At 38.2% G+C, this 25343-nt stretch overlaps 1 protein-coding gene across 4 annotated transcripts in view; it reads left to right on the forward strand.

The window, feature by feature from the left end:
* Window positions 1-9777: 9777 nt before the first annotated feature.
* The window catches only part of AGTR1 (angiotensin II receptor type 1), a 54051-nt gene continuing 38485 nt past the window's right edge, over window positions 9778-25343 (forward strand). Inside the window, exons 1-2 of one of the 4 annotated variants that reach the window (XM_077160740.1) lie at window positions 9778-9896; window positions 20056-20144. The gene's annotated coding sequence lies outside the window, so the exon portion shown is untranslated. Of the gene's footprint in view, window positions 9897-10667; window positions 10932-14620; window positions 18198-20055; window positions 20145-25343 lie in introns of those variants that run through there. The other 3 variants (XM_077160737.1, XM_077160739.1, XM_077160738.1) reach the window with 3 other exon arrangements.

Below are 25343 nucleotides of genomic sequence, written 5' to 3' on the forward strand. Positions count from 1 at the left end.
CGTTGATAATCCAGTGGCTACAGATGGGTGCAACAAGTTTTTATATTTAAATAATCTATATATGTAAGGACTCAAAGAGAGGTCTTTGAACTGAGTCATCAAGGATTCTAAATGGCTTGAAGGAAGCTTCATCAACGAGGGGATATCTCTAACCTGTAAACATCTCCCCTTTATCCAAGATATGCCTTTCACTGACTAGGGAGGAATCTCCTGCTTGGACCAGGAATTGTGCAGCTCACTTAGGAGGGCAGGAGTGTGTGCTGGGCCAGCAGGGGTGCTCTCAGAGTGGACCCGTGCCAGAGAAAGACTAGCCAAGTGTATGACGACCTCTGCAGTGGGTAAAGGACGGCCAGTGTGATTGTGTGAATGAACCATTTGGCAGTAAAAAGGGGCCACACCAAAACTGAACCAAAATAAGAAATATGGTGGACAATGTTTGGATTGTGATCTGCAGACACAATGAAAATTAAACTAAAATTGGGACAACTTGAGTTGTTTTTGACTAAATTCAAAGACAATTTTGCAAATGTTGACCATTTTTCTAGAGTTTTTAACCTGAAAATCTTTGATTTATATGGGTCAAAATATATCCACTTTGCCATGCTGAATACCAAAGCACACGTGGCAACAGAGTCAGTAACATCTGCCATTGCCCACATCTCAAAGAACATGTCTCTTCTCTCAGCATCTCTGTGTGCCTCTCGCTAACAAAACTGAACATGGTAAATATTTGCATGTATTTATAGCATCCTTTCTCCAGTAAATTCCAGGCAATGGCTTCCCATAAAACATGGAAGAGCCACTTCCATAATCTAAATCACAGGACTGCCTAAAATACAGACATATGCACACTTACAGGATCAAAGCCCTTGGGTCTCCAAATTTAGTATCAGCAAAAACTGCCCATGAAAATCCCCCCAGTGTTCCCTATTCTCCAGACAGATCCTGTGCTAAGTTCCCTCCTTTTTTGTTCATTCCATTGTTGTAAAAGTGATGTAATTGTTATATAAAATGTGGACAATAGGGACAAGCTAAAAAAGAAAGTATTAATTTAAAAGCACCCTTGGCCTGAACACTCAGAAAGAACCACCATAAGCAGTTTAGTGGACACATATCCCATCATATTATGCCTGTTTATATTATATAATGCAAATTTTGTATCCCAGTATACATATTATTTCTTAATATATTTTTTATTATTTCTTAATATGTATAACTTTATCTTTCTCCATCACTTTTAATTTTTCTATGTTCTATTCTAGATGTAGCATAACCTGTCTAATTAACCCCTTACCCCATTTGGGGACATTAAGATTGTTGCCAGCTATCTGTCATTATACATAACAGTACAAATAACATCCTTGTACACAAATCTCTCTATATACATATATATGTGCACACACGTACACACACACACAAACCAGCACTATGAAAGTGCTATCTTCTCCGTATCCATGCATAAATTGAATGCTGATGTTATCATCTTTTCTTTTAAATCTTTCCTAATTTGTTAGATGAAAAATTACACCTTGTTGCTTTAAATTACATTTTATTGCTGGGAAAAGTGAACATTTTTTACCTGTTTCTTAGGCATTGCACTTCTTTTGTGCATGCTGTTGAATTTTTACATCAGACTGATATTCAGATTGCGTCTTTTGTAGCTTGCCTAGCATCTGGCACCAGCCAAGCCCTGGTCTCAGCCGCAGTGAGCCCCAGGCACGCTGCCTTTCTCATCTAGCAATTCAGTGGCTCGCCTGCCCTTTAGTTCTGCCTTCACACTTCCAGCTTCTCAGTGATGCCTCACTCCCAACCTGCCTTACATAACACATTCAGAGAGAAAAGAGAGAAAGAAAAGCCTATGCCTGAATAGATATTATCGGATGTCATTTATTTTCAAATGTAAATACTAGAAACAAGTTAAATGACCATAATGATTTCAAGGCCTAATCTGCCATGTCTTAGTTTCCCGGAACTGCTACAGCTAAGCACCATAGATTAGTTGGCTTAAACAACAGAAAGCTATTGTCTCACAGTTCTGGAGTTTAGAAGTCTGAAATCAGTGTGTAGTCAGGATCACACTTCTTCCAAAGTCAGCAACCCAGCACTCATTCTGCGCCCTGGCCACACAGCCAGCTCTCACGCCACATCAGAAGCAGTCATCCATGCTTCTGTCCAAATCCTCTCTCCTTATAAAGACTCTAGACATACTGGATTGGACTGGGATTAGGGGCCACCCCAATCCAGTTTGGCCTCCTCTTAACTAATAGTATCTTAAAAGGCCCTATTTACAGATAAATTTGCATTCACAGAATCAGTGGTGAGAGTTTGAACATTTATTTTTTAGCAGGCCACAATTCAAGCCCTACTGCACCAGAAAACCAATAAATCCCTGACCAGCATGCAAAACTGCCGGCGTCTCACTAAAATAGCTGCTATATTTTGAGCATTTACTACCCGAAGCTTTTACACCCATGTTTCCCTTAACCTTGAAAAAACAATAGGGAAGGAATTTCATTGCCTTATTTAAAAAAAAAATCTGCATCAGAGGAGTAAACTCATGTAAGCATACAGGGGCTAGCCGGGAAGCAAAGCTGGGCTTTGAATCCTTAGCTCTATCCATGAGTCTAAAGCACACTCCTTTGCATAAGATCAATATATTACTATAGTCATTTTGGAACTTCTTTTGAGACCAAAAGAAGAAAGGTTTATTTTGTCCAGAACCTAAATTTTTCTGTAGCATATAATTTAACTCAACCTGTCTAGAGAGTTCATTTAAACAATGGGAGCCCAGAATGAGAATGAGAGCCTTTAATCCTTTATAGCTTAATGTACTGCCTGGATATATCCCAGAATATATTAAACAGATAATCAAAAAGTATTGGTAAAGTTCCTTGAGGGATGGGAGAAAAAATATGGAACTATTAAACTTTACTACCAGGGAAACCCCAGATACTCTGTCAGACATTAAGGACCCCTAAATCAATAGTCCAAGCCCTTGATCTTGAGGCTTGCTCTTGTGAAACTTAGGTATGTAACAAAGAAGCTTAGCCTACCTATAGGTGTGCCTAAGAGTCACCTCTGGAGGACCTCTATTGTTGCTCAGATGTGGCCTCACTCTAAGTCCAACACTGCAAGTGAAATCATTCCCTTCCCCCTCCACGGGACATGACATCCAGGGGTGAAATTCTCCCTGGCAGCGTGGGAGATGACTCCCAGGGATGAGTCGGGCCCTGGCACTGTGGGATCAACAACACCGTCCTGACCAAAAAGGGGGAAAGAAGTATAACAAATAAGGTGTCAGTGGCTGAGAGAGCTCAAATAGAGTCAAGAGGCTACTCTGAAGGTTGTTCTTATGCAAACTTCAGTTAGACATTGCTACCTATTATAACCTGCCAAACCCCAACTAAAACCATTCCAGCCAATCTTAAAGAGCACCTAGGGCAATATTTAAGATTCTACAAAGGTTCCACGCACTAGGATAATTTTTCAGAAACCTACAACCTCCAGATGGGTCCCTGGACCAGATAAGTCCTGAAGCCTAGAGGGGCCAGCCTCTCCAGAACATCAGCTAGCTCCATCTCCCTACCCCAAATTACTGACAGCCCCTTCCAACATGAAAAAGTCAGAATGGCCATAGCCCAAATACCCCTAAAGAGTGGGATAAAAAGATCAAAGGTGATGGTGGAGGTATAAAGAGAAGGTAGGGTTTAACAAATGAGTTCGATTGCTGAGTCATTATATTGATATTTCCTTTAGTCTCCAGTATTTTAGAGCAGCTAAGAGTGAAAACCTAAAATTGTGGAATTGTAACCCATAACAAACTCTGAAATCTGTTCTACAACTAATTGTTGTGCTGTTTTTTGAAATTTATTGCTTTTTTGTATATATGTTATCTTTCACAAAAAAAAAAAGAAAAGTGATGATAGAAAATATAATATTCCAGGCGGACAACAGTGGCTCAGTGGCAGAATTCTCACCTGCCATGCGGGAGACCTAGGTTTGATTCCCAGAGCCTGCCCATGCCAAAAAAATAGTATATGTATATATATATATACAATATTATGGAGCAGCTAGAAGGAAAAATCTGAGCTGATCGTATGGTAGCCCATGACAAACTCTGGGATCTATCCTGTAATTACTTGCTGAAGAGTGCTTTGAAAACTATTGCTTTTTTATTTCTTTGCTTTGTATATATGTTACATTGTACATTTTAAAAAGTTAAAAAAATCAATATATGATTATAGTGAAATGCTAAGGGTTTAAGCCATGCTATTACTCGGCCAATTCATCACAAAAATAATGTCATTAATTTATTGGAAGCTTCTCTTCTCATCTGCTTGTTTCTGATCATATAGTATTGCTGAGAGCAAATCCCACACTTTCAGTTTTCACCCAACACTGTTGACTCCTTAAGAAACTTACAGTGCTCAAAAAATATGGTCATTTCTAAAACCAAATTGGAATTTAATATGTCAATGACTATGACTAAGGATATATGGCACTAAAGAGATTTTAAAATATAAAGATCTCCTGAATCTAAATAACCACAGGTGTATTTCCTAGTTTCACTCACCCTGGACTTCCCTTCCCTCCATGTCTGGCTTTTAAATAAAGATCTCATGATAAATGGTTCCAAATATCTATGGCACTGGGAGGCAAGCCTCATGAAGGATCCAATTTCAAAACCCAAGCAAATAAATAAATCAATGCCTAGAATAACGTTTGCACTACATAAGAGAGTTAGGTGCTGCTCGCCTCCTCTCTAGTCCTGTATTCCTTGTGTGTGGACCACCACAGCTTCTACAACTGCACAGGAATCATCTGCACACATGACTGGGGCCTCCAGACCAGCCTTCCTCTAGGAAATCCAGTGTCCCCCATCATCACCACACTGCCAGAGAAGTCAACAAATGTTTACTAAGAAAATAACTCTGGAGAGACAATGAAAAATTCTGTACATGGTGTGTCTATTTCAAACTATTATGAACCCCAGAAAAGCCAAGTTTTAATCCTGATCCAACCTTGTAGTTAGGGCAGAAACTTTGATTGGATTATTCCCATGGAGATGTGACTCATCCAGTTGTATGTATGATATTTTGACTAGATGGAGATGTGACCCCACCCATTTAAGGTGTGTGTCTTGATTAGTTTACTGGAGTCCTTTAAAAGGGGAAGCATTTTGGAAATTTCTGAGAGCCAGCACGAGACTCAGACGTTTGGAGACACAGAGAGAACATGGCCTTGGGGAAGCTGTTTGAAACCCAAAGCCCAAGACACCAGCAGATGCCCAGCCAAGTGCCTTCCCAGCTAGCAGAGTATTTTTTTGGACCCATTGGCTTTTCTTGAGTCAAGGTAGCTGTCTCTGGATGCGTTAGTTTGGACATTTTTATGGCCTTAGAACTATAAGCTTGTAATTTATTAAATCTCCATTTTAAAAGTTGTTCCATACCTGTTATATTGCTTTCTTGCAGCATTAACAAACCAAAACACACAGGAAAGTATTACATAAAATAAAAAGAAATATTTCCAATATGAGTTTTCGATTGTGAGGAAGCATGGTAGAAAGCAGGCAAGATGGTATCACACGTTCCAGAAATGTTGTCTATTTAAAATAGGATATGCTTGAAAAACCAATGCTGAAAGGTAAGAGTGTCCAGATGCCTACAAAAAGAGTCCTTGAAATCCCACTGTACATTCACCCCTCTTCTTTCCTCCTGGAAAACTAGGGTAAACCAGTTCCTCCTCTCTCCTCTCAGATCGTCCCTGTTTCACTGGTCCCTAATTTGTCACTTTGCTTTTTCCTGTCTGTTATTTTCCCCACTCTCTTCCTATGGTTTCTAAGTTTTAAATTTAGGTCAAGGTCTCTGCTTGGTTCCATCTCGCTCTCTCTCTTCATTCCCTATCTCCTTGAAAGGCTTATATCTGCAGCCTCCACTGCCCTCCTCTTTAGCTCCCTATCATGTGGCTCATCTCCTCGTTCCAATACTCTCTGCTCTATGGCACAACTTTTGGATCTAATTCCTGGTCACTGTGATTTTGAATATAAATACAAAGTAGGTAAAAACCAGTGAAACCCTCAAATATCTTTTCCAACCATTTGAGCTAAGGGCAGGCATTCCTATCAAGAAAAAATAAAGTACAGGGTAAATAATATCAAGCCCTCCAAAGAAGCTCCAATGCTCTCAAATTATAACTGCCTGTGGGACATCTGTAAAAGGTCCTTAAATAAATAAACCTGATCAGCTGCTTCTCATAACCAGCTCATTGTATAGCTCCTCTCTCTCCCACCCACTCCCTATACCCAGTTATCTCTATTCTGTCCTGGTAGTTTCTAGTCCTAATTTTTTCATGTGGATCTTTATTACTTTTTACCTGGTCCACTGTTATCCCTGCTTCTAACATCTCCACACTCTATTCCATCCTACACATCATGCCTCTCTTCAAAAGCTTCAGTCATTCCTCAAGACCCAATTTAAAGTCAAACCCCTCTACTAACTTCTGAACTCCACATTCACACTAAACCTATCCCTCAGCTCTTTCTTCCACTAATCCCTCGTAGCATACCAAATACATGGATTTTGATACCAAACAGCCTAGAAAATATGAAATTTGTGTAGATCATAAAAACAAAAATATGAAATTTGTGTAGATCGTATGGGCATGAATGCCTGGCTTTGGTTTCTTCCTTCCACTTTTCTAAAGAGAGATATTGGCTTTGCAGTTCACAAATCATGTAACCCTGGGCAACTTGCTTCTGTAACTCAGGTTCCCCATCTGTGAAATGGGGATAATAAAGCACCTACTTTATATGAGTTTACTGTGATGGTTAATTAGGCTAATAGGTACGAAGGGCTTAAAAGAGGCCTGAGATAAGCATCTAATAAGTGATAGCTGTTCCTATCCCTACACTCTCGAAAATTCCAGTAACTGTCTCTCCCTATACAAGCATCACTTTTTTTGCCACAGGACTTCTACACACGCTGTTCCCTCTCTCAGCAGTTCAAAAATGCTCGCCACCCTTCAAGATCCTCTCAAACATTCCTGCCAAGATCTTTCTCAGTCTTCTATCAGCATGATTTGTTTGCATTTTGGGGGCTTCTTACCATATGCTAGGTATCCTGGGAACACAGTGAACTGTTAAGGTAGTACCTTGCCCCAGAGGCAGAATCTAGTGCTAGAGGGAGGTTCTGTCTCCCTCCTGGGTTAGCAGGCCCCGAGGACAGGGTTCATGTGTTCCTTAGTTTTGCAGTCCCACTGAGCTGCTGCGCCATCTTCTGACCTCTCTCTCTTAAGCCTCCAGCTAAGTAAATCAAATGTCACTCACTATGGAAGGTACTCCCCTAAGCAGATGTAGTCAGCCATAGATGAAATTCACGTGCTGATGATTTAAGTCCACAGCAAAAGAACAAAGGGGGATTGTCACCTAGTCAAGTTGACCTGAACCTAATCATCACAACCATTTAAAAGCCTTGCTCAAAAGTAAATTTCAATTAGTAACTTATACTACGTTATGTTTTTGACCTGCAGAGTTGTCTAGCACTGAGCTGCTGGTCACTGCAGAGGAGAGCATTAAAAATTAGAACTGAGCACCTCTACTCTCTTTAGAAAAGTGGAAGCAAGAAACCAAAGTCAGGCATTCATGCCCATATGATCTACAAATTCCATATTTTTCTTTTTTAACAGCTTTAGTGGCATGTAATCCATACACCATACAATTAATTCATTTAGTGTATTTAATGACAGGTTTTTAACATGTTCACAAAGATACGCAACAATCATCACAATCATATTTACAACATTTTCATCACCCCCCTAAAAAAGATCTCCTACACATTAGCAGTCACTCTCATTTCCTCCTACCTTGCTATCCCTGGTTACCATTAATTTAATTTAACTTTCCTGGAGACTTCATATAAATGGAATTATACAATATATGGTCTCTTGTGTCTGGCTTCTTTCACTTATCATAATGTTCGCAAGCTTTATCCATGTTGTAGCTTTGAGTTCATTGTCCTTTATTGCCAGATAACTTTCCGTTACATTTATGTTACACTTTGTTTATCTAATCATCAGTTGATAGACATTTGGGTGATTTCTACTTTAGAACTATCACGAATAAGGGTGCTATGAAAATTCATGTACATATTTTGTGTGGACATATGCTTCCATTTCTCACTGGTATGTACCTAGGAGAGGAATTGCTGAGTCCTATGGCAATTCTATGTTTAACATTTTGAAGAATGACCTAAGTGTTTTCCTAAACAGCTGCATTTGTTTTTTTACTATCCCACTAGCAATATATTTGGGGTTTCAATATCTCCATGTCTTCTCCAACTCTTGGCATTATCTGACATATTTATTATAACGATCCTAGTGGGTGTGAAGTGGTGCCTCATTGTGGTTTTGGTTTACTAATTTAATTACCCCTCAAAGCTAATGATAACTTTTCTCAAGCGCTTATTGGCCATTCTTAAATCCTTTTTGGAGAAGTGCCTATTCATATCCTTGGCTCATTTTTAAATTTATTTGTCTTTTTATTATTGAGTTGTATGAGTCTTTTGTATACTCTGAATGCAAGTCCTTATCAGATGTATGATTTGCCACTATTTTCTCATATTCTGTGGTTTATATTTTCACTTTCTTGATGGCATCCTTGAAGCACATAAGTTTGTAATATTGATGAAATCCAATTTATCTATTTTTTTCTTTTGTTCCTTACACATTATGGTATCATAAAGCTTTGCATAACTAAAGGTTACAAAGATTCACTCCTAGTTTTAAGAGTTTTATAACTTTAGGTCCTACATTTAGGCTATGGTCCATTTTGAGTTAATTTTTGTGTATCGTGTAGGAAGGATTCCACCTTCATTCTTTTGTATGTGGATATCCAGTTGTTTTCACTATCACTTTCTGAAAAGACTATTCATTCTTCATTGAATTATCTTGGCACTCTTGTTGAAAAGTAAGTGACCATAGATGCAAGGGTTTATTTCTGGATTTGATTCTATTCTATTAACCTATGCCATTGATCTTACATGAGTACCACATTGTCTTGGTTGTTATAGCTTTGTACTAAACTTTAAAATCAGGAACTGTTACTCCTGCAACTTTTTTCTTCTTTTTTTTCCTCCAATATTGCTTTAGCTATTCTGGGTCCCTTGCATTTCTGTGTGAATTTTAAGATCAACTTTTCAATTTCTGCAAAAACAAGATGATGAAATTTTGATTGAAAGTGTGATTAATTTGTAGACCATTGTGGGAGTATTGCTATCTTAACAACATTAAGTCTTTCAGTCCATGAACATGGAATACCTTCCCATTTATTTAAGTCTACTGGTTTTCAGAGTACAAGTTTGGCACTTCTTTTGTTAAATTTATTTCTGAGTATTTTGTTCTTTGGCTGCTATAGTAAATTGAATTATTTCCTTAACTTCAGTTTGGGATTGTTTATTACTAGTGCATAGAAATACTACTGATTTTGGTATATTGACCTTGTATCCTACAACTTTGCTGAACTCATTTATTATTTCTATTAGAGTCTTAGGGGATTCCTGAGAATTTTTTAAACAAAAAATCATGTCATCTGGAAATAGATAAAGTTTTACTTCCTTTCCAATCTAGATGGCTTTTATTTCTTTTTCTTGCCTAATTTTCCTGGCTAGAACCTCTAATACAATGTTAAAAATTAATAGCAAGAGCAGACATCCTTGCCTTGCTCCAGATTTTAGGGAGGAGATCACTCAGTCTTCCAGCATTAAGTAGGATGTACTGGGTTTTCCTGTAAAAGGTCTTTACAGTTGGAGAAAGTTCCTTTCTATTTTCAGCTTGTTGGTTGGTTTTATCATGAAAAGGTGTTGGATTTTATCAGCTACCTTTTCTGATCTACTGAGATGATGGTATGATTTTTGTCATTTATTCTATTGATATGTGTCTCATTTGGTTACGCTGCATAACCTATTTTACATGTTGCTGAACTTCATTTCTCTAGTATTCTGTCAAAGATTTTATGTCTATATTCATAAGAGATACTGATCTGTATTTGTGATTTCTTCATTCAGTTTTGGTACCGCGGTAACACTGGACTCATATGATGCATTAGTAAGTGTTCGATTTCTCAGAAGAGTTTTTGACAAAATGATCATAATTCGTCCTTAAATATTTGGTCATGTTGTGCTTTTTTAGCTTTTCTTTTTTTATATATAAAATAATGCAACTCGGCTAGCATGCTCAATAGAAGGAAATGAATATAGACTCTTTCACTTTATAACCCTAAAAGTAATCTATGCCATTTATTATCTGCAACGCGCTGTCAGAGTTTGAGTTACAGGAAAGTACAGGAAGTTCTCTAATTCATCCTTAAAAGGATTCAGTTATATATATATATGCGCACACACATAAATTTTCAAAGGTGTATATATAAATATATATTCCTGCACTCTCAGCTCCCTTCCCTTCGCAATGATCTCTCCCTAGCGTGGTTCTGGGACAAGGTGATGATGAAGTGACCCCGGAGTTGACAGAGGCAACCTCCCCGCAGCAGTCAGCAGCTGGAGAGGGAGGGGGGCTGGGCCGGGAGGGTCTCCGGGGCGGGGCGGAGGAGGAGAGAATGCAAAACAGAACCTCGCCCCTGGAACCCGCGGCGCAGCCACGCCCTCGCTATAAATGCGGGGCTGTCCGGACGCGGAGGATTCCTGCGTCTGCGGCCCGAGGCGGCCGGCGGCGTGGGTGCCCGGGCGAACACACGCAGAACAGCCCAGGCTCGGCCGTGGTCGCCACCGACGGGGAGCAGCTGGAGCGGGCTGCGAGGGTGACTGCGTGGAGCCCGGACCCCGGGTCGCCGGGAGGAAGCCCTGCAGCCGCGCCGCCGCCACCTTGCCACCCGACGTGGGCGCAGCTGGGGCGCGCGGGGGTGAGTCCGCGCCGACTGCCCGGTGAGACTTGGGGGCTGTCGCGGCCGGGGAGGGTAAGCTCCGTGTCCAGGTGTCTTAACTGCGGGCGGCTGTTCTGGGGGCTCCTGGGGACCTGGGAGAGCGCGATCAGAGTTCTGGCAGCTCCCATCCCAGAGCCTTTCCCCAAATCTGGTGGAGGGAGTCTAGGTTTGGAGGGAAAAAACTGGGCTGGTTTGCCCGGAAATTTTGTCCCGATTTGCCGAGCCTCTTTCAAGTACGAGCAAGATGGTGATGGTATTCGACCAAGTAAACTTTCTTCCCGAGGCTTTTAGCTTACGCTGGTCCTTAACCATGACAGTGCTTCTGAAGTGAAGTTAAAAGTGTTCCTAGCATCCCCTCTGCTTCCGCGGCGATGCCCTGCCACCACTCATCCTTGTCCTTCCCCACGGTCCAAGCCAGGGGTTCCGGGCACCGGGCACCGCTGTCACCTGGATGAAACTCTCCCGGTCTCAGGAATTCCCAGCTGCCCTTTGATCCAGCACGTTGGGGGGAGAGAAGCCTGCTACATTCTCCCAAGACTTCAGGAAGTTTTCCCTAAAGCAGTGCCCCATTTTTTTTTGAAGAGCCAATCTTTAGACCTGTCTATTGCACCTACTTGGAGCCGCTTCTTTACCTAATCTTTGTTTGCTGATGGCATCATTAACTACCAAAACCCAAGGAACCTTCTCATCTTACAGTAAAAATTAGGTCCTCACTTTTCCCCGCAATCACATTTGGGATGTGGATGTATTTATTTCCAGTGTTATTGGGGAAAAAAAGAAAGGAACAACGAGAGAGGCAAGAAATCTGGCAAGCCACTGTTCTGAATTTCTTGAGCAATTTGTTTCTCCTCTTGAAGATGCGTCACCGCCAATAAGTTTCTTTGGGTATTTACCGCCTGAGAGTTCTGGGACACTGGGCTTTTATTCCCCTCAGCAAAAGCTTTAATCCTACTTCATAAGCGTTCTCTGAAAAAGAAAATACTTTTTGTTTGCCATGTGTCCTTCCCTCCATTACTGTCTCCCTATGGATCAAAGCCCCAGATGGATAATGCTGTCTCAGGGCTGTGGTGGATTCCTGGTGATACCTGTTTCCCCCCTCTTCCTCTCCACCAGCCGTCCTGCCAGGAGGGCCAGGGGCTGGGGAGGTATAGTGGTCCCAAATGGGAGATCCAGCTCTCCTAGCTAACTACCTAGAAACTCTGAACGTCCAGGTTCCTGCCCATAAAGTGAAGGGCTTAAACTAGATAATCTCAAGGGTTCCTTGCAGTGACAAAATTCTTTGATTCCTTTTGTTACCTGGTTCTTGCTTAAAAAATAAGAGCCAATAACAATTATCCTTTAGCCCATGTTTGGATTCCTTAAAACAATGTAAATAACTCTCTTGTTAAATCATCTTCTCTGAAAAAATCATTAAGTTTCCCAATAATAGCTCCATGGGCCCTAAATTAAGGTGGCAGTTCCTATAATATGGCTCATGGCTCAGGCAGTCACTCCGAGGTTCTGGGTCTCAACATTTGCTGAAGTTTCCTGACTATTAGTTAGTTTCAAGTCTGTTTTCCACCTTTTCTCCCTTTTCTTTTCTGACTTCATTGTTCTTTATTCCCATCATGAGAGGCCTTGATTTCTGATTTGGCTCTTCTTTGACCTTAAACTGAATCAACTGTTCCATCATCCAACCCAGAAGACAACTGGTTTTCCCCATGCCAAGGGGAGACTTGTCTTCCTTGAGATTTATGTCTTTCAGGCACTGATACTGCGCCAATGTTCCCTGTTTCCCAGCACTCTGAGCTCACTTCTTTACTCTCCCTCTCTTACCCTGATTCATTGTTCGAAAGGGAGAAATGTGTGTGTTCTGGATTCTTAACTTTTTATTTCTTTTCTTTCTAGTTTGGGATCAGAATTGTGTGTCTATGTGTGCAGTGTTGTTTTTCCCTTTTTTTTTTTTTCTGTTGCTGCTTATTATTGTTATTATCACTATGATTAATTAGTTGCCTTAAGCTGAAGGGAAATTAATGACAGAAAGAGTCAATATGCCACTTATCCATATCCCAAATAAAATACCTAGCTGAAAAGGAATTTGAAACTTGTATTTAAATGTATGATGTGTCTCCTGTAGTTTTATCCGTGCTGTCATAGTGCCCTTTTTATGCAGATAACTGAGTATTGTTGTATTTTGCTTCCAAATTTTTGATAGAGAAAAAGATAAAATCCCATTACTTTTACATGTTTTGGCTGCCAAATGCAAGCTCCAGCCCTTTAGCCCCAAAGTTATGTTTAGTCCTTTTTCTGCTCAGTTATGACTGGGGAAAACCAGATGGTATCTCAATTAGGCTAGTAAATTAAGTTTTGTTTAGAAGTTTAAAGAAGGTTGAATGTTGTAAAGATGAAAAAGCTGTGGCAATAAACAATTGTGGAGCCAAAGCAACAAAGTATGACAAGTATCCAGAGCCAGGCTAAGAGCACTTTTCTCCCATTTCATCCAGCAGGTTGGACAGGTCAGCTTTTAAATGCATGACCAATTGAAAGGGCTCTTATTTTGCTTAAAATAATTTTTTTCCCTTTCAAAATTATCTGAAGTCAATACATAATATGCTTCATGTTCCTTTTCACATAAGTGTTTATTAAAGCAGTGCACTAAAGCTCCCATAACCAAAAGTCAATTTTGTTCCATCCCCAGCCTACATGTAGTTACCATTTTCTATTATATTCATAAATTATGAATTTTAACTTTGAAAAATCAAGCTTTCAGGAATTCAATAGATAAATCTCTCTTAAACCAATAAGAATCTATAGGGATTCAAGGTGCTATTCACCTAATTTGACAGTTGATTACCGTTATCCTATTAAAGCTCTAAAAGGAAATGTTTTAATCACAGCAAAACAATCTAAAAAGCTATACATTTTCCAGATGTTTCATATTCTACTTGTTACTTTAATGTTGAATTTGACCATTGGCTATAGAAAACAAAATACGTATTTAGGACAGTCACAGAAATGGCAAGTGAATCTTGCTACTAGCTCTGTTGGTTGTATTATCATTCAGAGATGTTCACAGAGAGGAAAAAAAATCCTTTGCATATAAAAACTAAAGTTGTCTTCTTTGAATATGAAAATTCTGTGGCACATAAAAACAAAATTGTCTCTTAAAATATCTTACTAAGCAAGAATTCACTCCGTAATGTAAATGCTATATAACTTTTATTTTACATTCTTTTCATAGCTAAATTTGAAGTTTTTGTTGTTTTTAATTTGGTTTGGTTTGGTTCCTAAAAGGATTCCTAAATGGGTACAGCATCTAAATTTCATAAGTGGACATAAATGTCTAGAATCTGTCAGTTTTGATAGTTTCCTTCCAATATTTTGAATTGTGTTCCTAGCCTCACGTTTGAACATTTTCTAATTTGAAAGTGTAGAAAATGAGTAAAAAGTGGGTATTCTTTGTTTTTCATAACTGCAGCGTGACTTTGTATTTCAAATCCCAGTTCTAGATGTGATTAAACTTTAGAATCATAGCATTAATAATCATTCCATTTCAGTCAACTTTCATGCATTTACTTGCAGATTGTATGCATACATAAGCTGCTTTGTTCTTCACTGTATGATGTTTAACATCTTATTTTGATCAATGGATTTTAAATACCTTGAATGGTTAAAGAAAATTGGAAAATACACATGATAGCATGCTCTTAAAGATAATTTGATTGTTAATTTGATCTCTAAATTTCTTTAGATATTTTTCTTGTTTTGTATTCATCAAAGCTCATTTATCTACTTTAAAAACTGAAAGATTATGTCTATGAAAAATATCAGAAATAACAGCAGATACTTACAGAGGGAATGCAGTGGATTTGAGTGATACTCTGATGCCCTGAGAACATGCAAAGTATAAAAATCATGTTTGCCTTGGAAGATAATTGGTTAAACTGAGTGTGTGTATATTTATGGGTCTCTCTAACATCTCCATGCCATTGAGAAGAGAAGCCACTTTAAAACAGCTCTTCTTTCTGACCAGACTTTTGGACGGGATGAAATATCGTGGTCACATTGTTTGATTCTGGCCACTTCCTTAATCACCACAACTTACCCCCGCCTTCCCACCCCATGGGCTAATAACTCCTTTGATTGTGGGAGTCACATCCTATCATCCTTGTATTTTATTGTAAATGCTCCACGAAAGTCACTTGCACACCTGTTTGTTATGTGTGTGTTTGTTCTTGGGTAAAGCTGTGAAAAATGTTAAATACATTTTGAGTTCCCTGTCTTCTAGAAGACATGTCAGAGGGAAACCGTTTTTCTAAACTCATTTAGGTTTATTATCCTATTACAGACAATAGAATAACTTAAAATTGATGTTTTAGTCTTGCTCGTTGGGGAACTAATTGTTAGTACCATTTTTCAATCTAAAGCAGTATTGGGCAAGGGGAAAGTAGAGGACAAAGTAAGAAAAGGAAAAAATGGTTGAAGTTTTTCAAAATCTGTGGTTATTAAGGTGTTGGGGGACAGGTAGGTTGAGCCTAATAGAATCACCCGGGGAGCATGTTAAATCTATATATATCATCCCCACTCTCCTTTCTGCTCTATACCCCATTTCTCCTGTGTGAGAACAACTATGTTACGAATTCACAGTAACCAGCCATAATGACTTCATATGTCAAAAGCCGCAGTCCAGCAGCAAGGGCATCTACCTCTAGAGCTTGTTAGAAATGCAGAATCTCAGGCCCCAAACCCACTGAATAAAAATCGACCTTTTAGTAAGATCTCTGGGTGATTGTAATGCACGTTAAAGTTGGAGGAGATAAGTCTCCAGTAACTGTGGTTTCGTTAGAGCGATTCCCTAAAGCCTATTTCTTTGGCTTTTTAACACACTAACATTTTTAACAAAGCAATATTTACAGAGCACAGGCAGCAGGCCAAATACCGAGTTCAATCTTGAAATGTTGTAGTTTATTTAATCCTACAACAACCTTGTGGAGTGGTCACAGCTTTGGCCTCATTTGATAGGTTGGGATACTGCGTTGGGATACGGGGTCCAAAGCTCACCCAAGCGTGGAAACTGGTAGGAGCCAAGATTTAAACACAGGACTTCTGATTCCAAAGCCCCTGCTCTAAGTTACACAATCTACTCTACACGAGGCTGCCAGTTTTTTAAGGCCAACTGAAAAAGTTATTTAAATTTATTATTTGAAATCAGACCTGTTTCCCTCCTAAAAAAAAAAAGATCTGTTTTTCTTTTAATTATCATATTTGTCTATCATCTTACCTTTAAATTCAATAATCAAAGGTTCTAGAGATTCCTTCTTTAATTGGAAAATAAATATTAGCACTAGGACAGCCTACTAGTTAAAAAAGTCTTGGTATCTCTAGTGTTCTAAAATCTAAATATTCATAATCTAAAATATATTGTTCTCGTTTTAGGTGTTTTTTGATGCTATAAAGAGAGCTCCATTTTGAATTAAACATGCCATTCCTTATATGAACATAAATTGTTTGGCATGTCAACTTAAAAAATATATATATATATCACTTTTTCAGCTTCTACAATAAACACCTTTCTGTCTGCAAGCACAGTTTACAGAACTGTAGTTGAACATAGTTTTATATATTCATTTACTTACTTATGAGATTTTTTTCCTTGCCATTGCATTTTTTAAAACACCACTTTTAATGACGGTGTAATATTCTATTCTATGACTTAATCTAATGGGAATTTAAAAGAACAGGAATAGACAGATGTATACATCTGTGACTCTCCAAATGATTTAGTCCCGAACAACTTCTCCCACCACACGGCAGACCCTCTCACAGCTGTCAGCTGGATCCAGCAATTGGGTGCTGTTTTGAAAGGGGTTCATTGATGTTGGTCAAAAAAAAATTGAAGTGAGTCTACATGATTCCCTGTAATCATGTTTGAGAGGAGAGATTTGCCAACAGAACCAAGCCACCGTCATCCTCTAAGTGATTAAAGGACGTCCTTGGGGTCATAATTTCACCAGCTGCTTGGATCTGTGGCTTTAGATATACAAGCAGCACCAATGGTGCAGAGTCTGCCTTAAAAATGAGCTGCTGTAATGGCACGCCGTGGGAGCTGGGAAGGGAAAGTGATAGGAAGGAGATGACCTACATAGAACAGGCAGAGTTTCTTAATGCCAGTAAATGATAAAGTGCTGATGGTTCCCTTTATGACCTGTTTGTGTCCCACTGGTCTCACTAAATCCAAATATTTGTGATCGTGTGACTGAGTATAATTTGTGCCAGGATTTTCTCTAAATAGATTAGGAAAACAAAAAGCCTCGCAGACTTTCTTCTTAGTAAACTTCGTACGCTCACAATTTTATCATCACATTTTCTTTTCTTCCCTTTTTTGACCCTAACTCTTCTCGTTATTTAATTCACATGCATTTCACATGCTTTTACAGCTACACAGTATGCACCTGGAACAAGATAGTGCCATTAGCCCACCTTTAATCACCTCTCTTTCCATTCAAATGATGTCACGCCACATAAAACATGTTGTGCCATGATGTCTCCCAGCCCTTAACCTTCACCGCAGTTAATTGCCACAGCTTTATCAGGAAAGGATGTGATTCCTGCGTCATGATTTTCTGAGCATATGCCCTGCCCTTTGATCTGCTGAGTTAACAGAATGTACTTAGGAGAAAAATAGACATCTGTCTATTCCTATTATTTTAAATTCCCTATCCCTATTGTTTTAAACTTAGGTTAAGTCGTATAATAGAATATTACACTGTCGTTAAGAGTGGTGTTTGAAAAAAATGTAATGACCAAGAACATCCTCATAGGTAAATAAATCAATATATAAAACATGTATCATGAGTGATCCATATTTGTGTGTATGCATAGGGAGGGGATGGTGTGCGTGGTGACAGAGAGTCTTGTCCAGGTGTCATTAAGTTTGTACTTTGGTCGCCAATGTCCTCATGAAAATAGCTGAGTTTTGTCAGCACTGATTAGCGAGTAAAATCATTTATGATCTTCTCGTGTTTGTGGAGGAGAAAAGAAACACTAGGAAAAAGATAAATTCTAAAAGCTTTGGGTTGTTAAAATCACAAAAAGATGATTTTTTTTTCGTTTTTGACTTTCAGAACTTCCTTTAATGAACGTGATTGCATTTATACTTCTTATCTGCTGTTTGTCTTGGAATTTCTGTTGCATTCCTTATAATCCACTCTGGATTTCAGGCCTGAGACCAGCACTGTTAGCTCTGTGGAGAATGCTCCCTGCAAATCTGATATTTTATTTTCCTGTGGTAAGCGAAGCCTTACAGAAGAGTCCACAGAATTCCCACCATAGTAGTGCTTTGTAGGAGAAATCATCCTATGAGAAATTTCTTTTGCTATTTAACAATTAAACAGCCATGAAATAAGGGCAAAAATAGATCCCTCTAATAACAAATTCTTCTGTGTAACAGATAATGCTATGTAAAGTTTGTGTTCATTTTTTTTAAGTACCCATACACAATCTTCTTGAATAACTCTTCAACTTTAAACAATTTTGTATTTAAAACCAAATCCATAAAGAGAAATATTAACAAACTTAGCCATGTAAAAAACTGAAACTTTTAGATGATAAAAAAACACTGTATTAATTCCTGGTGCCTGCCCAGGCAAGGAAAAAAGCACTGTGTTAAAAAGATTAACAAACTAGAAATCTACTTGCCATGCATCAAATATAAAATGGCAGTTTTCTTAACATAACATGAACTCTATAATAAGAAATCAATGAGCAACATAATTGAAAATTGAGCAAAAACCATGACTTGGAAAATTAGTAGGAGAATAATTGCAAATAATGTAAACCATGGACTATAGTTAATTGTACAATTATATATTCTTTCATCAATTGTAACAAATGTACAACACCTAAGATAAGGTGTTTCTAATAGCAGGGAGTTATAAGAGCTCTGTATTTTCTGCATGATTTATCTGTAAATATACAATTTCTCTAATAAAAAAGAAAACGAGAAGAAGCTGAACCTCATTTATAAACTAAAAATATAAATCAAAACTTTTTCACTTATATCGAGAAAAAGATTAGAATTGGATAAAAAGGTGGAGTTTTGATATCATAAATTAGTGTAACCTTTATAGAGGACATTTTGTAAATAGCGATCAAAACTTAGAGCGTGCAGATAATTTTCCCCAAGAATTCTGCTGTTTAGAATATGTATATGTTTTTTGTGTGTATATAATCAAATCAGTTCAAAATGTGTATGTATAAAAATAATGATTGAGGCATTTTTGTAACAGTCCAAAAGGGAAACAAAAATGAAGACATATTAGTAGGGAACTGGTCAAATATATTATTATAGATCATTGCAATGAATGGCATACTGCATAGTCATCAAAATAAGTGAGGTCAGTTTATGTATGCTAATGCAGAAAGCTCTGCAAGTCATGTTACTAAGGGAAAAAAGAAGGCAAAGAGCGGAATATCATTACTCCATTTGGATAAAAGAAAAAAACATGGATATGCACATGTGTATATATATTCTTAAAATTCCTAAAGGATACATAAGAAGCTTAGTAGTGAGTGTCTCTGGGAAATGAATCCAGAGAGCAGGTTAGAGAGGGCTAGGAGACTTTATTTTATATTCTTCTGTAACTTGACATTTGTACCACATGCAGGGATTACTGCTGTGAAAAAGAAAAACAGAAATTTTTTAAAGGTGATTTTTAAAAATCATGGTACAATAACACTCGTTAAGAAGGAGATGGAATCATTTAGCAAAGTTTAATTGTAAATTCTCAGGTGAAAATTCATTCCAATTACAATAGTTCTTATGTACATCTACAGAAAGTATCTGTAAAGGCAGCTCTATTTTACACCAAAACTTTTTTTTCCTCCCTTCTAATAGTGTATGTCTTCAGTGATGTCAGGGAATATGTTTACTATAAGTGGAGAGGATGAGAACTAGATCTCATGATAGCGAGCCACTTAGTAAACCTAACTCTAAATAAGGGAAAATATTCTTGATGTAGACCGGATGGTTCCATTCCCTTCAAAACGCTTTTAAAATGCAGTGGTAATGCTTCCTCTGTAAAGTTAAAAATATATATATAGACCATATTCAATGAATCATTTTAATCTTTTTTTTTTCTTTCCAGATGAGACATTATAAACTGACTTTAAATGACTGGGTTTTTGTCTGAATAAGTCACTGAAACTGAAGCCATCCAAGAAAGTCTGCATCCAGGTAAATGACTCCCATCTATAGCATTGTTATCTGTCAGTAAATTTTCTCTAATGCATAAGCAGTGGAGGTAATGCAAGAAGTGACACGTACTGTACGTGGTCCAGTGACAGAAACATAAGAAACAGAGAAGAATGAAATTCCAGACTTGTCACATCCCCTCCAATACACAGTTTATAAGCATGTTTGCTTACATGATTTTAAATGTGAACAGCCCCAGAATGACTGAAATGTGTGCATTCATATACTGATGCTACACCATGTGAGAGATTTGCAGCCCGGCAGCAAGAACCCCCTGCGCACAGTTCCGGAGGTGACTGAGCTGTGCAGCGCATCCCTGTAGGGCTTAGGAGGGCCAGGAGAGCAATGACTGGGCTCTGTCAGTTGGGTTCGGGGGCCTCCCTACCAGCATTCACTTCCAGAGGCATGTGCATCAAGACCATAAACCTTAAAACTTGATCTTCTGACCTTCAGAAAACCCAAATGCCTGAGAATCTCAGTCTTACAAACTCCCGCCGTTACTCCTAATGGTAAGATAAAGGAAAAAGGGCAATGGGAGATGGGAGGTGATGGCCAAGTCCCCACATAGCCTGACATCTACTCTTGTTGAGAGTGCAGGGCTGGGCAGAGACTGCTCTGTAGGTCCGTGTTCGATCCCATGGGCCTGTTAAGACATGATTCATAAAATGAATACCCTACTCATAGGTTCCCCCACCCCACCAAAAAAATGCAACTCAAAGAACAAACCCTCAGTTTTCCAAATTAGCACGACCTCCCGAGTCCTTCTAGAGAGACTGAAAAGAGCAGTTCCTCTCATTCTGAGGATTTTGTGATCCCATAACTTTTTTTCAGTTATGGGATCACACAAAAAATACTTTTTATCAAAGTAGAGGGGAGGTGGGTGGGGAGACAGAAAGTCAGAGCCGACATTCTTTTTTTTATTTTTTATTTTTTGCTAGATTGTCAAGTAGGTAGCTCTTGCTGGGAAGGCACTTCACAGTGGTGTTAGGAAACTATTTAGGATAGTTTTAATCTTGCAGACAAAAATAGTAACATTCTACAGAGTTCTGTCACTGGATATCTTTACTTTTTTTTTTTTAATTTTTCTTATTCTTTTGAGGTGTAGTTAAGCTCGTGAAGCTGTCCTGTGCATGTCTTCTGCAAAAAATCTAGTTCTGGAAAAACTGCATTAAGATACATATCCTAGTAAGGAACGTACTAAGACAGGAAGCTTTATTTTACATTGTAAGAGTACTGGCTATTTGTCCGTAATATCCCATCAGCCCTACAATGGAAGATGTGGAACAGTTAATCCAAGGAGTTTCTGCTGTGTTTGGAAGCCCTTCGTTTCTAACGCTCAGACATTTGTAGCAATATTTCCAAAATAACTATGATGTTCTGCTTCAGACTAACAAAACCCCAGAGAAACATTATATAAGATTTTAAACTTTTTCACATCTTATAAAGTTTCAGATGAATAAGCAAGACATGCTCAATTCTAAGAAAATAGTTTTGTTTGTTGTTGTTGTTAAAGAACTGATGCTTTACCAATTCTGCCACTAAGTAGCAACGTTGCCCTCCTTTCCTGCAAAATAATCTCCAGAGTCCTATCCCAGTCCACAGGCACTGTACTCAAATACAAAGAAGTGTTTTCAGAAAGACCTCCTGCACTGTGCAATATCCCTTGAAAACTTTTGCCTAATCCCTTATTGATTTAAACGAGTAATGTGCAAACAGCCTTTCCAAGCCTGTTTCATAGGGCCAAAGGACTTATGTTGAAATCTACTCATAACAAATGGAGACAACCTGATTGAGATGTTTAAAAGCCCCTGTTCGGTGATCTGTAGACCTTCAAACTGTCCAATAGAGTAGTCATTAGCCACGGGTGGCCGTTTAAATTTAGATTTCATAAAATTAAGTAAAATTAAAATTGTAGTTCCTGAATTGCACTAGCCATACTGGAAGTGCTTAGGTGGCACAATGCCAAGGCTGCCACACTGGCAGAGAATATTCCATCGTCATGGAAAGTGCTATTGGACGGTGCTGCAGTACCCAACATTATTGATAATGCATCGGACTTAAATCATCAGTTGCTAAGAAAGGTTTTTTTGCTCTTTTAAACTGCTTTGGAAAACTTCTAAATATTTTTAAAATTCCATTTTTCTCCCCAGTAGTCAATCTGGTATATAGCTTCCAGGAGATCTGTTTGTTTTTCTTCTTCCTATTTGCTTTCATATTAAAAGATATGGAATTAAGTATTTTATATACTCTTCTAAAGTTTGAAGTTCTCTATTTTTTAACGTTTATTAAAAGAGGTACAGACAGTTATTTTGAGCTGCGCACTGAAGTCTGTGGCCATTGGCTAGTTCACCTGAGTCACTGGCCTCTCCAAGTAAGCAAAGGTAGGAAAGATGTTGGATTGTACTTGAAGTTCAGTATTATTCTTTACTCCTTAAATTCTGTAAGATTTTGTTTTTCCTAAATTGTATTGCCTTAACTAAAGCTGATTTATGTTTTGTTTTGTTTTTTTAGCAATTGGAGAGCCAAGCAAAATAAGTATTAGAACCCTTACTTCTCAGTTTTCTTTATGGAAATGTACATGATATTAGAAGTGTCCATTTTTATTTCCAAACTAGATATATAGCATGGATAGGAGTTTTGCTTCAATTTTTAATTCGTATTCGCCCCTCCTCTTACAGTATATTCCTAAAAGCCTTAATCACCATTTTGATTCCTTTAATAAAACATCAGTCTCAGTTACTTTCCAGTCACCTATACATAGCAGGTCAATTATATTTGGTTCCTGGACTAATGACTATGTGTTACACCAGACAAAAAAATTAAAAACAAATTTGTCTTTGAGTCATTGAATCATCAAAGATTTGAAATAACTATATAACATCTGTGAGAAAGGGAAATAAATATCTAACCAATACTCTCTTAATACATTTAATAGTATTTTTTCAATGAAAGGATAAATAATAAAAGTTTAGACCCAGTTTGTAATTTTAAAATATGAAATTCTCATTTTGGGCAGGGTAAAGTTTAGCTCTTCGTTTTCAGTAAACAAAAATGTAGCTTTCTTTATATGGTAAGCAGATTTACTCCAAATACCTATTATCTGTACAATTTATCTATAGTTATATTGTTCCTGTGCTTATAGAATATAGATAGGTATGCTTAGTACATAACTATGTAAGATATTCTGATTTAAATTATATAACTATTAATATTTTTAAGCACTTGAAAGACCTCAGAGAAGCAGCCCATTCTGAGCTCTAAATTTAGAAGGTCTGTTTTGCTGGCAGGAAGAACTTTTGGCCCATACCCAGTGTTCTTATCCCTCCCTTCAACTGCATAGTTGATCCTTTTAGGAGTCTTAGACAAATAGGAGTCACTTTTAAAATGTTGGAAAGGTCTAGGATATCTCAGAAATGTAATAATACAGTGCAGACCTGCCAGGGGGGTAACCAGTTAACCAAATCTAAACCTTCAGCAACTTTTCAGAATTTAAAGAGACTCTGGACCCACCCAGGGAGCCACAGGAACAATGTGATAACACAAGTTCAAAACCAATCAAGAGCAATGTTTCACCTCCTCTCATTCAGACAAGACCAAAATACAACCACACACAGTGTGGGGCACCATGAAAAGCAAACAGAGCTGCTGTAGATCAAAGGAGGCAATGCATAAAGGTTGTCTTTTGACCCCGAGCCTACATCTTGGCTGCTCGTGATGCTCACAGGTCAAAGAGGAAGAGGTACGAGGCAGGTGCTTTACTACGTCCTGGTCCCTCCCACATCGTCAGCGCCCAGAGCGGGAGGATAAAGCCACTTAGTGTCCTCCTTCGCAATGCAGAGCAAGAAATGCAACCTGCCTAGTGGTGTGAAAGCAACGCCAGTCTGAGTCATTGATGACAGCAGGTTCTTATGCAATGAGTAAGGTTATTTCATAACACGGATTGGCCAGCTGTAGTTTATTCTACACTAAGCCACTAGTGAATGATACTCTCTGTTGTACATATGGCATGTTTATCTACTATACACACTGAACAGATAGGGAGCATTGGAAATGGTGCTGTGAGAAGTGCTGCCCTGCAGTGCATTAGCTTGATTTGGGGCGACTGAAGTAGTGGGATGTTCCCCTGAACTTCTGCTATAAGGTAGATTTAATTAGGTGGATAAGCTAGACAAATGCACATCATCTGAATTAAAAGGTAGAAAATACAGTGAAGGAGAATCTGCATGCCGAATAAAACAATTAATAGAGCTGAAAACTAAATTTATTTTAGATTCTTTAAAATATGTGACAAATCTAACAAGCCTCATTTAACAACTTAAAAATAAGAGTAAGCTATTTAACCTATTTTCTGATTTTTACCTGCTTAGCATAGATGTAAACATGTTTTGGAATCTTTGTAGTTTTTATTAGATCCATCAGTTTTTTTTCTTTGTAAGTTTCTGTAGTGTCATTATTCATTCTGTGTGGTATGGATGAGTGTGTACCTGTGCATGTGTGTACATTACAAGAGAAAGTAATTCTGCAATCTTCTTCAATTCATTCTAACAATTTAGCTAAATAGAAAAATTCATTGCACAAGAAACTTTTATTCAATATGTGTAATTAGTTTTAGTTAACTTTATTAATGAAACGCTGCAAATCATTCAGATGCTGCGTACCCAAGAAGGGTCATTTCTCTCCCAAAAGGGGAAAGCGATATACAAATTGGTTAGAAAACAAATGTAATTAGATTTGATCCGTTCAGTATTCCTGTCCAGATGTGAAGTTAGGCACATACCTGAGTCTAAGTATATAATAGGAAATAGTGTAGGAAAAAGAAAGACTTAGAAAATGTCTCCATGGCCCTGTTGCCCAAAACTGGCACCTAGTGGGAACCTATGACAGCATGTGTAGACACATTTTCTTCAGACAGGGCTATGTTTTAAATTTCTTTTTTCAAATCTGTATGTTTTTTTAGTAAGGCAGTACATGAACTCTCCCTGTTTGTCACAGACCCCACCACTCCCTAATGCCTTAAGTCAGTTGCTTCTCTCATTTACTTAACTGCCCGACTTCTGATGGCATTCCAGTTTGCAGCTATCATGGCCTAGAAGGTACTTATTGAATCAGTGTGGGTTAACCCTTATGTTTCTTTTCTCTGACTCTAAAAATAGGAATATCAAAGAAATGTCACGAAAGTAA

Source organism: Tamandua tetradactyla, chromosome 5 (genome assembly GCF_023851605.1).
Source record: "Tamandua tetradactyla isolate mTamTet1 chromosome 5, mTamTet1.pri, whole genome shotgun sequence".
Classification (NCBI taxonomy): domain Eukaryota; kingdom Metazoa; phylum Chordata; class Mammalia; order Pilosa; family Myrmecophagidae; genus Tamandua; species Tamandua tetradactyla.